Source organism: Coregonus clupeaformis, chromosome 21 (assembly GCF_020615455.1).
Source record: "Coregonus clupeaformis isolate EN_2021a chromosome 21, ASM2061545v1, whole genome shotgun sequence".
Lineage (NCBI taxonomy): Eukaryota > Metazoa > Chordata > Actinopteri > Salmoniformes > Salmonidae > Coregonus > Coregonus clupeaformis.
In genome coordinates, this window is record NC_059212.1 from 45,517,899 (window position 1) to 45,530,005 (window position 12,107).

General features: G+C 43.6%; 1 pseudogene; it reads left to right on the plus strand.

Moving 5' to 3' along the window:
* The first annotated feature begins 9,787 nt into the window (after nucleotides 1-9,787).
* Nucleotides 9,788-12,107, plus strand: part of LOC121535712 — a 30,558-nt pseudogene continuing 28,238 nt past the window's right edge.

Sequence of the window (12,107 nt, forward strand, 5' to 3'; positions counted from 1 at the left end):
GTTTCTATTGGACAAATTCAGTTGAGCCCCTCCCCGTTCCATTCCGTTTGTTTCGGTTAAAGAAACGTTTTGCAACAGAATTGGCGTAACCCCAGGTGTTTAATCATATGGAAAGCCGTTTGAACATATAGGACGGAGGTGGGCCGAAGCCGAAAAACCTGAAATTGATCGATCTCCGTCGAGGGAGGAGCTGAATGTTTGTATATGACAGTAAAATATTCTTATGATGACTGTAACATTTGTTGACACCTTCAATTCGTGCACATTTTCTCATAAAAAGTATATTTCAACACTGTCTGCTCAGGCAAATTTGCTGAACTGCTAAACTTGGAACCAATCAGAACTCCCGTACATACCCCTAGTGATGAAGGCAGCCAATGGCCTGCTTCTATCTACGATGTGGACACAACTTATTTTGAAAACGTGAGCTGCTGTCTAATGAAGATGCACAGCTATAGCTAGCTCCCAAAGACTGAAATAAGATACATATCTGTTTTCGAGTGCACTTGAAATATGCAGCATGCAAAACGAATTGTCTTGATCGTATGAAGAGGTAATTCCGTTGACCATTTTTTTTAATTATTTTTTTATTTCACCTTTATTTAACCAGGTAAGCCAGTTGAGAACAAGTTCTCATTTACAACTGCGACCTGGCCAAGATAAAGCAAAGCAGTGCGATAAAAACAACACAGAGTTACATATGGGGTAAAACAAAACATAAGGTCATAAAATACAACAGAAGATATATATACAGTGTGTGCGAATGTAGTAAATTATGGAGGTAAGGCAATGAATAGCCCATAGTGCAAAATAGTTACAATTTCGTATTAACACTGGAATGATAGATGTGCAAAAGATGATGTGCAAATTAGCGAAATAAATAACAATATGGGGATGAGGTAGTTGGGTGGGCTAATTTCAGATGGGCTGTGTACAGGTGCAGTGATCGGTAAGCTGCTCTGACAACTGATGCTTAAAGTTAGTGAGGGAGATAAGAGTCTCCAGCTTCAGAGATTTTTGCAATTCGTTCCAGTCATTGGCAGCAGAGAACTGGAAGGAATGGCGGCCAAAGGAGGTGTTGGCTTTGGGGATGACCAGTGAGATATACCTGCTGGAGCGCATACTACGGGTGGGTGTTGACCAATGAGCTAAGATAAGACGGGGATTTGCCTAGAAGGGATTTATAGATGACCTGGAGCCAGTGGGTTTGGCGACGAATATGTAGTGAGGACCAGCCAACAAGAGCATACAGGTCACAATGGTGGGTAGTATATGGGGCTTTGGTGACAAAACGAATGGCACTGTGATAGACTACATCCAATTTGCTGAGTGTTGGAGGCTATTTTCAAATACTAAATGTTCAGTGAATGTGAGTATATTTAGGTGGTTTAAATGATGAACTTTCCTACTAATCTTCTAAAAGTTGATGATGCCAAATTCATTAATTATTCTACTAACTATGACTGAGTGTGAGACGTTTTTCCATAATGTAAGTTTCATGCATTAAAACAAATAGTGTTTCACCATTTATTGTGTAGGGAGACAAAATAGCAAAGGTGTCTCGGGCAGTATGTGAAGTATCTAAATATAGTGTAACCTACCAATCAATGTATATCAAGTGCTGTGGAGGGCACAATCTTTACAATGTTGCAGTCCAGATATGAGAGCTTTACCATCTATGCCAAAAGCCTGGGCCTCTGATGGAGACTGTAGAACTGTCATCAACGCATGCTTCAGTATTCTCCCCTTCTCTCTAGGAGCATTTTGTGTGCCCAGACCCCATAGGCGTATCGAAAAGGATCCCACCCTGGTCACCAATGTAACTGACCAATGTAGAGTTAGTTACAAGTGCAGAATGTAATCTAAAGCTTGGGTGGTTCTAGAACTCTACCATCTGTGGCAAAAGCCTGAGCTCCTGACGGGGACAATAGAATTCTCCTCACTGCATCTTACAATAGTAAAATAATCACCTGTTGAACCGATTCTACATTGAATTTAGTCCTCGAGATGCTCAAACAAGCACGTGTATCGGTAGTGGGTGTTCTTCAACTCTAAACCCACAGCGAAAAGACAACAGGCAAATGCATACAGTGCCTTCGGAAAGTATTCAGACCCCTTGACTTTTTCCACATTTTGTTACGTTACAGCCTTATTCTAAAATGGATTAAATATGATTTTTTTCCTCAGCAATTTACACACAATACCCCATAATGACGAAGTGAAAACAGGTTTTTAGAATTGTTTGCAAATTTATAAAAAATAAAAAACAGATACCTTATTTACATAAGTAACTTATGTTAAAAGTAATTTACTTTGCTATGAGACTCGAAATTGAGCTCAGGTGCATCCTGTTTCCATTGATCATCCTTGAGATGTTTCTACAACTTGATTGGAGTCCACCTGTGGTAAATTCAATTGATTGGACATGATTTGGAAAGGCACACACTTGTCTATATAAGGTCCCACAGTTGACAGAGCATGTCAGAGCAAAAACCAAGCCATGAGGTCTAAGGAATTGTCCGTATAGCTCTGAGACATGATTGTGTCGAGGCACAGATCTGGGGAAGGGTACCAAAAAATGTCTGCAGCATTGAAGGTCCCCAAGAACAGGCTTTTATGGTAGAGTGGCCAGACGGAAGCCACTCCTCAGTAAAAGGCCCATGACAGCCCACTTAGAGTTTGCCAAAAGGCACTTAAAGACTCTTAGACCATGAGAAACAAGATTCTCTGGTTTGATGAAACCAAGATTGAACTCTTTGGCCTGAATGCCAAGCGTCACGTCTGGAGGAAACCTGGCACCATCCCTACGGTGAAGCATGGTGGTGGCAGCATCATGCTGTGGGGATGTTTTTCAGTGGCAGGGACTGGGAGGCTAGTCAGAATCGAGGGAAAGATGAACGGAGCAAAGTACAGAGAGATCCTTGATGAAAACCTGCTCCAGAGCGCTCAGGACCTCAGACTGGGGCGAAGGTTCACCTTCCAACAGGACAACGACCCTAAGCACACAGCCAAGACAACGCAGGAGTGGCTTCGGGACAAGTCTCTGAATGTCCTTGAGTGGCCCAGCCAGAGCTCGGACTTGAACCTGATCGAACATCTCTGGAGAGACCTGAAAATAGCTGTGCAGCGACGCTCCCCATCCAACCTGACAGAGCTTGAGAGGATCTGCAGAGGAATGGGAGAAACTCCCCAAATAAAGGTGTGCCAAGCTTGTAGCGTCATACCCAAGAAGACTTGAGGCTGTAATCGCTGCCAAAGGTGCTTCAACAAAGTACTGAGTAAAGGGTCTGAATACTTACGTAAACGTGATATGTCCGTTTTCTATTTTTAATACATTTGCAAAAATGTATAAAAACCTGTTTTTGCTTTGTTATTATGGGGTCTGGGGTGTAGATTATAGTTTTTTTCCTCATCAATGTAATACATTTTTGAATGAGGCTGTAACGTAACAAAATGTGGAAACATTAAAGGGGTCTGAATACTTTCCGAATGCACCCAATGTCTAAATAGTGACGGCTAGTTCATGCTGCAGTAGGATGGTTCTCCTCAGGTGAATAGCACTTGGTTGATCTCTGGGAGCAGGACACAGGAGAGCTGTTTGGAAGAGGGAGAACGACGCTGGGAAAAGGAACGCGGAGCTGGATCGACAACGTGATAGCAGGTCTAGAAGTCAGCAAGGTGGAGCTGTAATCCGGCAACTTTGTTTGAACTTCAGTAGCGGTGCGTGGGTAAAATCACTGGGGAAGCCAGAAAAAAAAGCCATATGATAACCTATGTGTTGTGATAATTGTGTTGTTTGCTCTATAACCTGTTCGTTCATATGCCTCGAGACCGTGATATACAGTTGAAGTCGGAAGTTTACATCTTACCCAAATACATTTAAACTCAGTTTTTCATAATTCCTGACATTTAATCCTAGTAAAAATTCCCTGTCTTAGGTCAGTTAGGATCACCACTTTATTTTAAGAATGTGAAATGTCAGAATAATAGTAGAGAGAATGATTTATTTAAGCTTTTATTTATTTCATCACATTCCCAGTGGGTCAGAAGTTTACATACACTCAATTAGCATTTGGTAGCATTGCCTTTCAATTGTTTAACTTGGGTCAAACGTTTCGGGTAGCCTTCCACAAGCTTCCCACAATAAGTTGGGTGAATTTTGGCCCATTCCTCCTGACAGAGCTGGTGTAACTGAGTCAGGTTTGAAGGCCTCCTTGCTCACACACGCTTTTTCAGTTCTGCCCACACATTTTCTATAGGATTGAGGTCAGGGTTTTGTGATGGCCACTCCAATTCCTTGACTTTGTTGTCCTTAAGCCATTTTGCCACAACTTTGGAAGTATGCTTGGGGTGATTGTCCATTTGGAAGACCCATTTGCGACCAAGCTTTAACTTCCTGACTGATGTCTTGAGATGTTGCTTCAATATATCCACATCATTTTCCTTCCTCATTATGCAATCTATTTTGTGAAGTGCACCAGTCCCTCCTGCAGAAAAGCACCCCCACAGCATGATGCTGCCACTCCCGTGCTTCACGGTTGGGGTGGTGTTCTTCGGCTTGCAAGCATTCCCCTTTTTCCTCCAAACATAACGATGGTCATTATGGTCAAACAGTTCTATTTTTGTTTCATCAGACCAGAGGACCTTTCTCCAAAAAGTACGATCTTTGTCCCCATGTGGTTGCAAACCGTAGTCTGGCTTTTTTATGGCGGTTTTGGAGCAGTGGCTTCTTCCTTCCTGACCGGCCTTTCAGGTTATGTCGATATAGGACTCGTTTTACTGTGGATATAGATACTTTTGTACCTGTTTCCAGCATCTTCACAAGGTCCTTTGCTGTTGTTCTGGGATTGATTTGCACTTTTCGCACCAAAGTACGTTCATCTCTAGGAGACAGAACGCGTCTCCTTCCTGAGCGGTATGACGGCTGCGTGGTCCCATGGTGTTTATACATGCATACTATTGTTTGTGCAGATGAACGTGGTACCTTCAGGCATTTGGAAATCGCTTCCAAGGATTCCAGAAAATGATGTCATGGCTTTAGAAGCTTCTGATAAGGCTAATTGACATCATTTGAGTCAATTGGAGGTGTACCTCTGGATGTATTTCAAGGCCTACCTTCAAAATCAGTGCCTCTTTGCTTGACATCATGGGAAAATCATGGTTCTGATTTCTGTGTGTGTGCGTTCATGCAAGTAGAAGAAACATGTTGACTCACCCTACTTGCAGAGAAACGCCAACGCCATCCTCCTCTCTTTCATGTTGATGAAACGGTCTATCACTCTGTCATAAAGTACACGCTGTTATTTTTTGTTGTCCTAGGCTACCTGGCTAAAATGCTTCCTCACTAGCCTAACTTCCTTTCATGTGCAACGTTAGCTAGTTAACATTAACATAACTTCTACATCTAGCTACATATTGAACTTCCATCCTCTCAAGGCCAGGGGCACAACAATGTATGAATTAATGGTTGGATCAGAATCACCGTTACAATCATTGGCCAGTACGGAGAATTAAGTTAAACCACAAGTCCAAATCCCTATCTCCATCCATGGCTAATTTAGGAAAGGGCTTCCTTTGGCATCCATGAATACACGCCACTGATGAACTTCGAAGTTGAGCAATCGCGAAGGAAGGAGAAACTGGTTATGAGGAAGCGATGTTGGGAGAACAGGAATATTGGGACAGGGACACAGAAAGGTTTCTGGTTTCTGAGGAGGAAGAAGAGGTCCAAGAGAATGAGGAAAGCGGTTGAAGTCTAATTTGAGGAATATGGAGATGAAAAATGGAGATGGGATGTCGAAGAAGATTGGTGTCTAGTGCAGATTGATCCATGCGCCAGACCGAGTTCTGGAGGTGAAATGGAAGTGGATGAGGGTGAGTTAAGTGAGGTGGAAGGTGTGGTGAAGAGCTCGGAGCCCGAGCCTGGCATCAATGGACATGATAAAGAAGAATCTGGTCCAGTAGGAGTGACATTTTTGGAGAAAGTGGATCCTTGCCTTTTGGGGGATCCATTTGTTGTTTCATGGTGGGTGGGAAAGGAGTTGGGTGCAGTTGAATCAGGGAAGGTAACCTGTATTGGACTTGTGATATTTGTTTGTGTTTCTTCTGACCAGAGGAGCGGGCGCTCCTTGTCACTCAACTTTCTTGGTTTGCACTTAGGAATAGGGCGCCATTGAAAGGAGGGATTTCAGGGGTAGCGTTAAGTGTTGAGGTGGACCAATTGAAGTTGTAGATTCCTGGTGTTTGTGATGCCCGCCGTTTGGTGCGAGGCAGACCCGGTGGTGAGTGAGGTGAAACAGAGGAGTCACTGTCAGTCCTTTTGAGTCAGAGTCTTTACCCGACAAAGTCAAGTTAGGATATATCAGTTATCCTGTTAGAGCTTTTGTGCCGAATCCACTGCGGTGTTTCAGGTTCAACGTTTATGGTCATGTTGCAGCAGTTTGTAGGAGGGAGATTCCGAGATGTGGGAAGAGTGCAGGAGGGCATTGGACAGAGGATTGTGTAGTTTCGGTGGATAAAGTTGTGTGTGTCAACTGTAGGGGTGCCCATGTTGCTGGGGATCGGAAGTGTCCGGTGCGAGAGAGGCAGGTTGAGGTGGCCAGAGTCAGAGTAGTGCAGAAGGTGTCGTTGAGGCAGTGGAGAAAGTAGAGAGGGATGGGTCAAGGGTCAAGGGTCAAGGGTGAGGGATCCTGAGAGGATTCTTTCTTTATTTTTACTATTTTCTACATTGTAGAATAATAGTGAAGACATCAAAACTATGAAATAACACACATGGAATCATGTAGTGACCAAAAAAGCGTTAAACAAATCAAAATATATTTTATATTTGAGATTCTTCAAAGTAGCCACCCTTTCCTTGGTGACAGCTTTGCACACTCTTGGCATTATCTCAATCAGCCTCATGAGGTAGTCACCTGGAATGCATTTCAATTAACAGGTGTGCCTTGTTAAAAGTTAATTTGTGGAATGTATTTCCTTCTTAATGCATTTGAGCCAATCCTTTGTGTTGTGACAAGGTAGGGGTGGTATACAGAAGATAGCCCTATTTGGTAAAATACCAAGTCCATATTATGGCAAGAACAGCTCAAATAAGCAAAGAGAAACGACAGTCCATCATTACTTTAAGACCTGAAGGTCAGTCAATCCGGAAAGTTTAAAGAACTTTGAAAGTTTCTTCAAGTGCAGTCGCAAAAACCATCAAGCACTTTGATGAAACTGGCTCTCAGGAGGACCGCCACAGGAAAGGAAGACCCAGAGTTACCTCTGCTGCAGAGGAAAAGTTCATTAGAGTTAACTGCACCTCAGAAATTGCAGCCCAAATAAATGCTTCACAGAGTTCAAGTAACAGACACATCTCAACATCAACTGTTCAGAGGAAACTGTGTGAATCAGGCCTTCATGGTCGAATTGCTGCAAAGAAACCACTACTAAAGGACACCAATAAGAAGAAGAGACTTCCTTGGGCCAAGAAATCTGTCTGATAAGTCCAAATTTGAGATTTTTGGTTCCAACCGCCGTGTCTTTGTGAGACGCAGAGTAGGTGAACGGATGATCTGCGCATGTGTGGTTCCCACGGGGAAGCATGGAGGAGGAGGTGTGATGGTGTGGGGGTGCTTTGCTGGTGATACTGTCTGTGATTTATTTAGAATTCAAGGCACACTTAACCAGCATGGCTACCACAGCATTCTGCAGTGATACTCCATCCCATCTGGTTTGCACTTAGTGGGACTATCATTTGTTTTTCAACAGGACAATGACCCAACACACCTCCAGGCTGTGTAAGGGCTATTTGACCAAGAAGGAGAGTGATGGAGTGCTGCATCAGATGACCTGGCCTCCACAATCACCCGACCTCAACCCAACCCAATTGAAATTTTGGGATGAGTTGGACCGCAGAGTGAAGGAAAAGCAGCCAACAAGTGCTCAGCATATGTGGGAACTCCTTCAAGACTGTTGGAAAAGCATTCCTGATGAAGCTGGTTGAGAGAATGCCAAGAGTGTGCAAAGCTTTCATCAAGGCAAAGGGTGGCTACTTTGAAGAATCTCAAATATAAAATATATTTTGATTTGTTTAACACTTCTTTGTGTTATTTCATAGTTTTGATGTCTTCACTATTATTCTACAATGTAGAAAATAGTAAAAATAAAGCAAAACCCTTGAATGAGTAGGTGTGTCCAAACCTTTGACTGGTACTGTATGTTAAAACGGCATTCCATAGTAATCTTTAATGACTAACTGTCACTCTGTCTGACTGTCTCTCTGTACTGTCGGACTGACTGTCGTACTGTCTGTCTGTCTGTACTGTCTGACTGTACTGTCTGTACTGTCTGTCTGTCTGGACTGTCTGTACTGTCTCTCTGTCTGTACTGTCTCTCTGTCTGTACTGTCTGACTGTACTGTCTGTACTGTCTGTCTGTCTGGACTGTCTGTACTGTCTCTCTGTCTGTACTGTCTGACTGTACTGTCTCTCTGTCTGTACTGTCTCTCTGTCTGTACTGTCTGACTGTACTGTCTGTACTGTCTGTACTGTCTGTCTGTCTGGACTGTCTGTACTGTCTCTCTGTCTGTACTGTCTGACTCTACTGTCTGTACTGTCTGTCTGTCTGGACTGTCTGTACTGTCTCTCTGTCTGTACTGTCTCTCTGTCTGTACTGTCTGACTGCCTGCCTGTCTGTCATTCTGTCTGACTCCCTGCCTGCCGGTCCGTCTGTCGCTCAGCCTAGCATTCATGGTTCTGACTAAAGGAAGTACACCTACGACCGGAAGTTACGTTTTCATAGCAGGTTAGGAGAATTAACGTGGCAGGTTAGGAGACTTAGGTTAAGGTTAGGGTTAGCTAAAATACTCTCCTAACCTGCTACGAAAAGTAACTGCCGGTTGTAGCTGTTCTTCCAGCATTCACCCAGCCTACCGATGCATTCCCCCTCATACAGAATATCTCTGAAAATAATGTGATCAACAGCCAATGAAAAAGGTGGGAGTGCCATGTTGAGCGTTTTGATTGGCTCCCTTGGCACCAAGCAGGCTGCGGAAGGGACACCGAATCCGGGATTAAGGGTGTGGCCAGAGCATAGGCACAATGTACCGCTCCGATGCCTGAAGCTTTCTGCAGCTGTCTGTGTCCGGCTTCACCTCTAGTCCCCCTCTTCTAGCCTTGGACGGTAGACAGATCAGATCAGTGGATTTACCTATTTCTCTCTTTCTCTCCAGTCAAGCAACAATGGTGGTCCCTGGTTCTCAACACATAGAGGACAAGATTAACCATCCTCCAGAGGGTTTGCAGAAGGGACGCTCATGTGCCTGACTTCAACTGTTATCTGGAACTTTACAGGAAGTCTATTGAGGAGCCGGAAGGTAGGTTACGAAGGCCTTGTGGCATGTGTGCTTGTTGCTTGCAGAATAACTGAAGCTTTGTGTTGGTATGTCCTGTGCTCATGACTCATGCAATATATTATTATATTAATTGTGTGTCTGTCTGTCTGTCTGTCTGTCTGTGTCTGCCTTCCTGCCTGTCTCTAAACAACGTTTGTATGAAAATGTATGCACTCACTAACTGTAAGTCGCTCTGGAGAAGAGCGTCTGCTAAATGACTAAACATTTTAATGTTAATGTATGTCCTTTTTTTCTTGCTGTAATAATAATATAATAATATGCCATTTAGCAGACGCTTTTATCCAAAGCGACTTCCAGTCATGCGTGCATACATTTTTGTGTATGGGTGGTCCCGGGGATCGAACCCACTACCTTGGCGTTACAAGCGCCGTGCTCTACCAGCTGAGCTACAGAGGACCACATTCTTGCCAGTATTCTGGAAAGAGGTTGCTAGTGACTTCTATTGGAAGAAGCCTCCGACGGGGACACATTCTGCAGTATAACTTTGATGTAACCAAAGGGAATATTTATGTCAGATGCATGGAGGGGGGCCAAAACCAACATGTGTTACGACGTCCTGGACAGGAACGTGAAGGATAAGAATCGTGGTGAACGAAGTGGCTTTCTACTGGTAAGAAAAGACCACAAGTTGCATTTGACTCTTTCTTGACTTGTTTAGAATAAAAGAGTAAAGTCAGTGAAAAATAATGCAGCCTGTATTTGAGGCACTGTTTGTAGCATAGCTATTTGAAGCATCCACGTCCCCCCCGGTGCGCCCCCCAGTACGGGAGAGCAAGTCCTCTACACAGTACTACTGTCTAATCAGTTCCTACAGCAACACCCTAGCTTGCTATGTGTGTACTGAATGGGTCTACTGTAGACGATTTTGAGCTTTTTCATTTCATACATGAGCAAAAATGTACTTTGTCAAAGTGTGAAGATTGAACTTCTCAGACAAGAAATACCTGTTTCTCAGAGAGCCAGGGCTGAGATGGGGGGGGGGGGGTTAGGTTAATGTATACTGAGACCAACAGGAAACTAACACCCAACATCTTGAGGGTTTCAGAGTCAAGAGATAAGGTGTTTTAACTGTACACAACACTAGATCGACTGACACATACAGCTCCAACAGTATTGGGACAGGAACATTTTTTGTTGTTGTTTTGGCTCTGTACTCCAGCACTTTGGATTTGAAATGATAAAATGACTACGAGGTTAAAGTGCAGACTTTAATTTGAGGGTAATTTCATCGTTTAGCAATTACAGCACTTTTTGTACATAGTCCCCCCATTTTAGGGGACCAAAAGTCCCATATTCCTAGCGCGCTGTCACGAATTCAGCCGAGGCTGCCCCTCCTCCTTGCTCGGGCAGGTTTCGGCGTTCGTCGTCACCGGCTTACTAGCCACTACCGCTCCATTTATCATCACTCCACTAGTCTTGTCTTGTCTTGTCTTGTCTTGTCAATCACACACACCTGGTACTCATTCCCTCATTAGTCTGTGTATAAGTGTTCCCTCTGCCCCGTTGGCTTTTGTGAGTGATTGTTCATTGTGAGAGTGAGTAGCTCGGTTGAGCTACTCTTTCCATGTATGTAGCCAAGGTGGATTTTCCCCTTGTGCTAGTTTCGTTTTGACGCTTGCTGTGCTTTATTCATGTACCCTGAATAAACTCTGGATTTCGGTGTTTTTACCTCCTTTGCCTGACTCCGTCATTCACACCTCATCACACACGCGGGACGTAGCTTAGTGGTTAAGAGCGTTGTGCCAGTAACCGAAAGGTCGCTGGTTCTAATCCCCGAGCTGACTAGGTGAAAAATCTGTCGATGTGCCCTTGAGCAAGGCACTTAACCCTAATTGCTCCTGTAAGTCGCTCTGGGTAAGAGCGTCTGCTAAATGACAAAAAACACACACAAAAAACGCGCAATGATTACATCAAGCTTGTGACTCTACAAACTTGTTGAATGCATTTGCTGTTTGTTTTGGTTGTGTTTCAGATTATTTTGTGCCCAATAGAAATGAATGGTAAATAACGTATTGTCACTTTTCTATTGTAAATCAGAATATAATATGTTTCTAAACACTTCTACATTAATGTGGATGCTACCATGATTATGGATAGTCCTGAATGAATCGTGAATAATGATGAGTGACACATTAGATGACATAGTAGCAACAGCATCCACCCTTTATCTGGGTAGTGCTTTCACATTACTCATCGACAAGGGGTTTCGCATGTGATAGAAGAAATTGTGTAATTCTTGGAAATCACTCGCATGCAATGACATAGTAACGCCAGAATATGGCTGTGTGAGTTATGATGAGATTGTCATACCTGCAGGTCTTAGATTAGACACACTATGCGGCAGGTAGCTTAGTGGTTAAGAGCGTTGTGCCAGTAACCGAAAGGTCGCTGGTTCTAATCCCCGAGCCGACTAGGTGGGAAAAAAATCTGTCGATGTGCCCTTGAGCAAGGCACTTAACCCTAATTGCTCCATGACTAAAATGTAAATGTAAAATGTATGTCTGGTCACCAGCCTGTCATCAGACCACTGGCGTTACAAGGGTAGTGGGTTTGATCCCCGGGACCACCCGTACGTAAAAATGTATGCGCACATGACTAAGTCGCTTTGGATAAAAACGTCTGCTAAATGGCATATTATTATTATTATTATTATTATTAAAACACTGCCAGGTGCGACTCTTGTTAAGGGAATGAGACACTGCCTTGATACTGT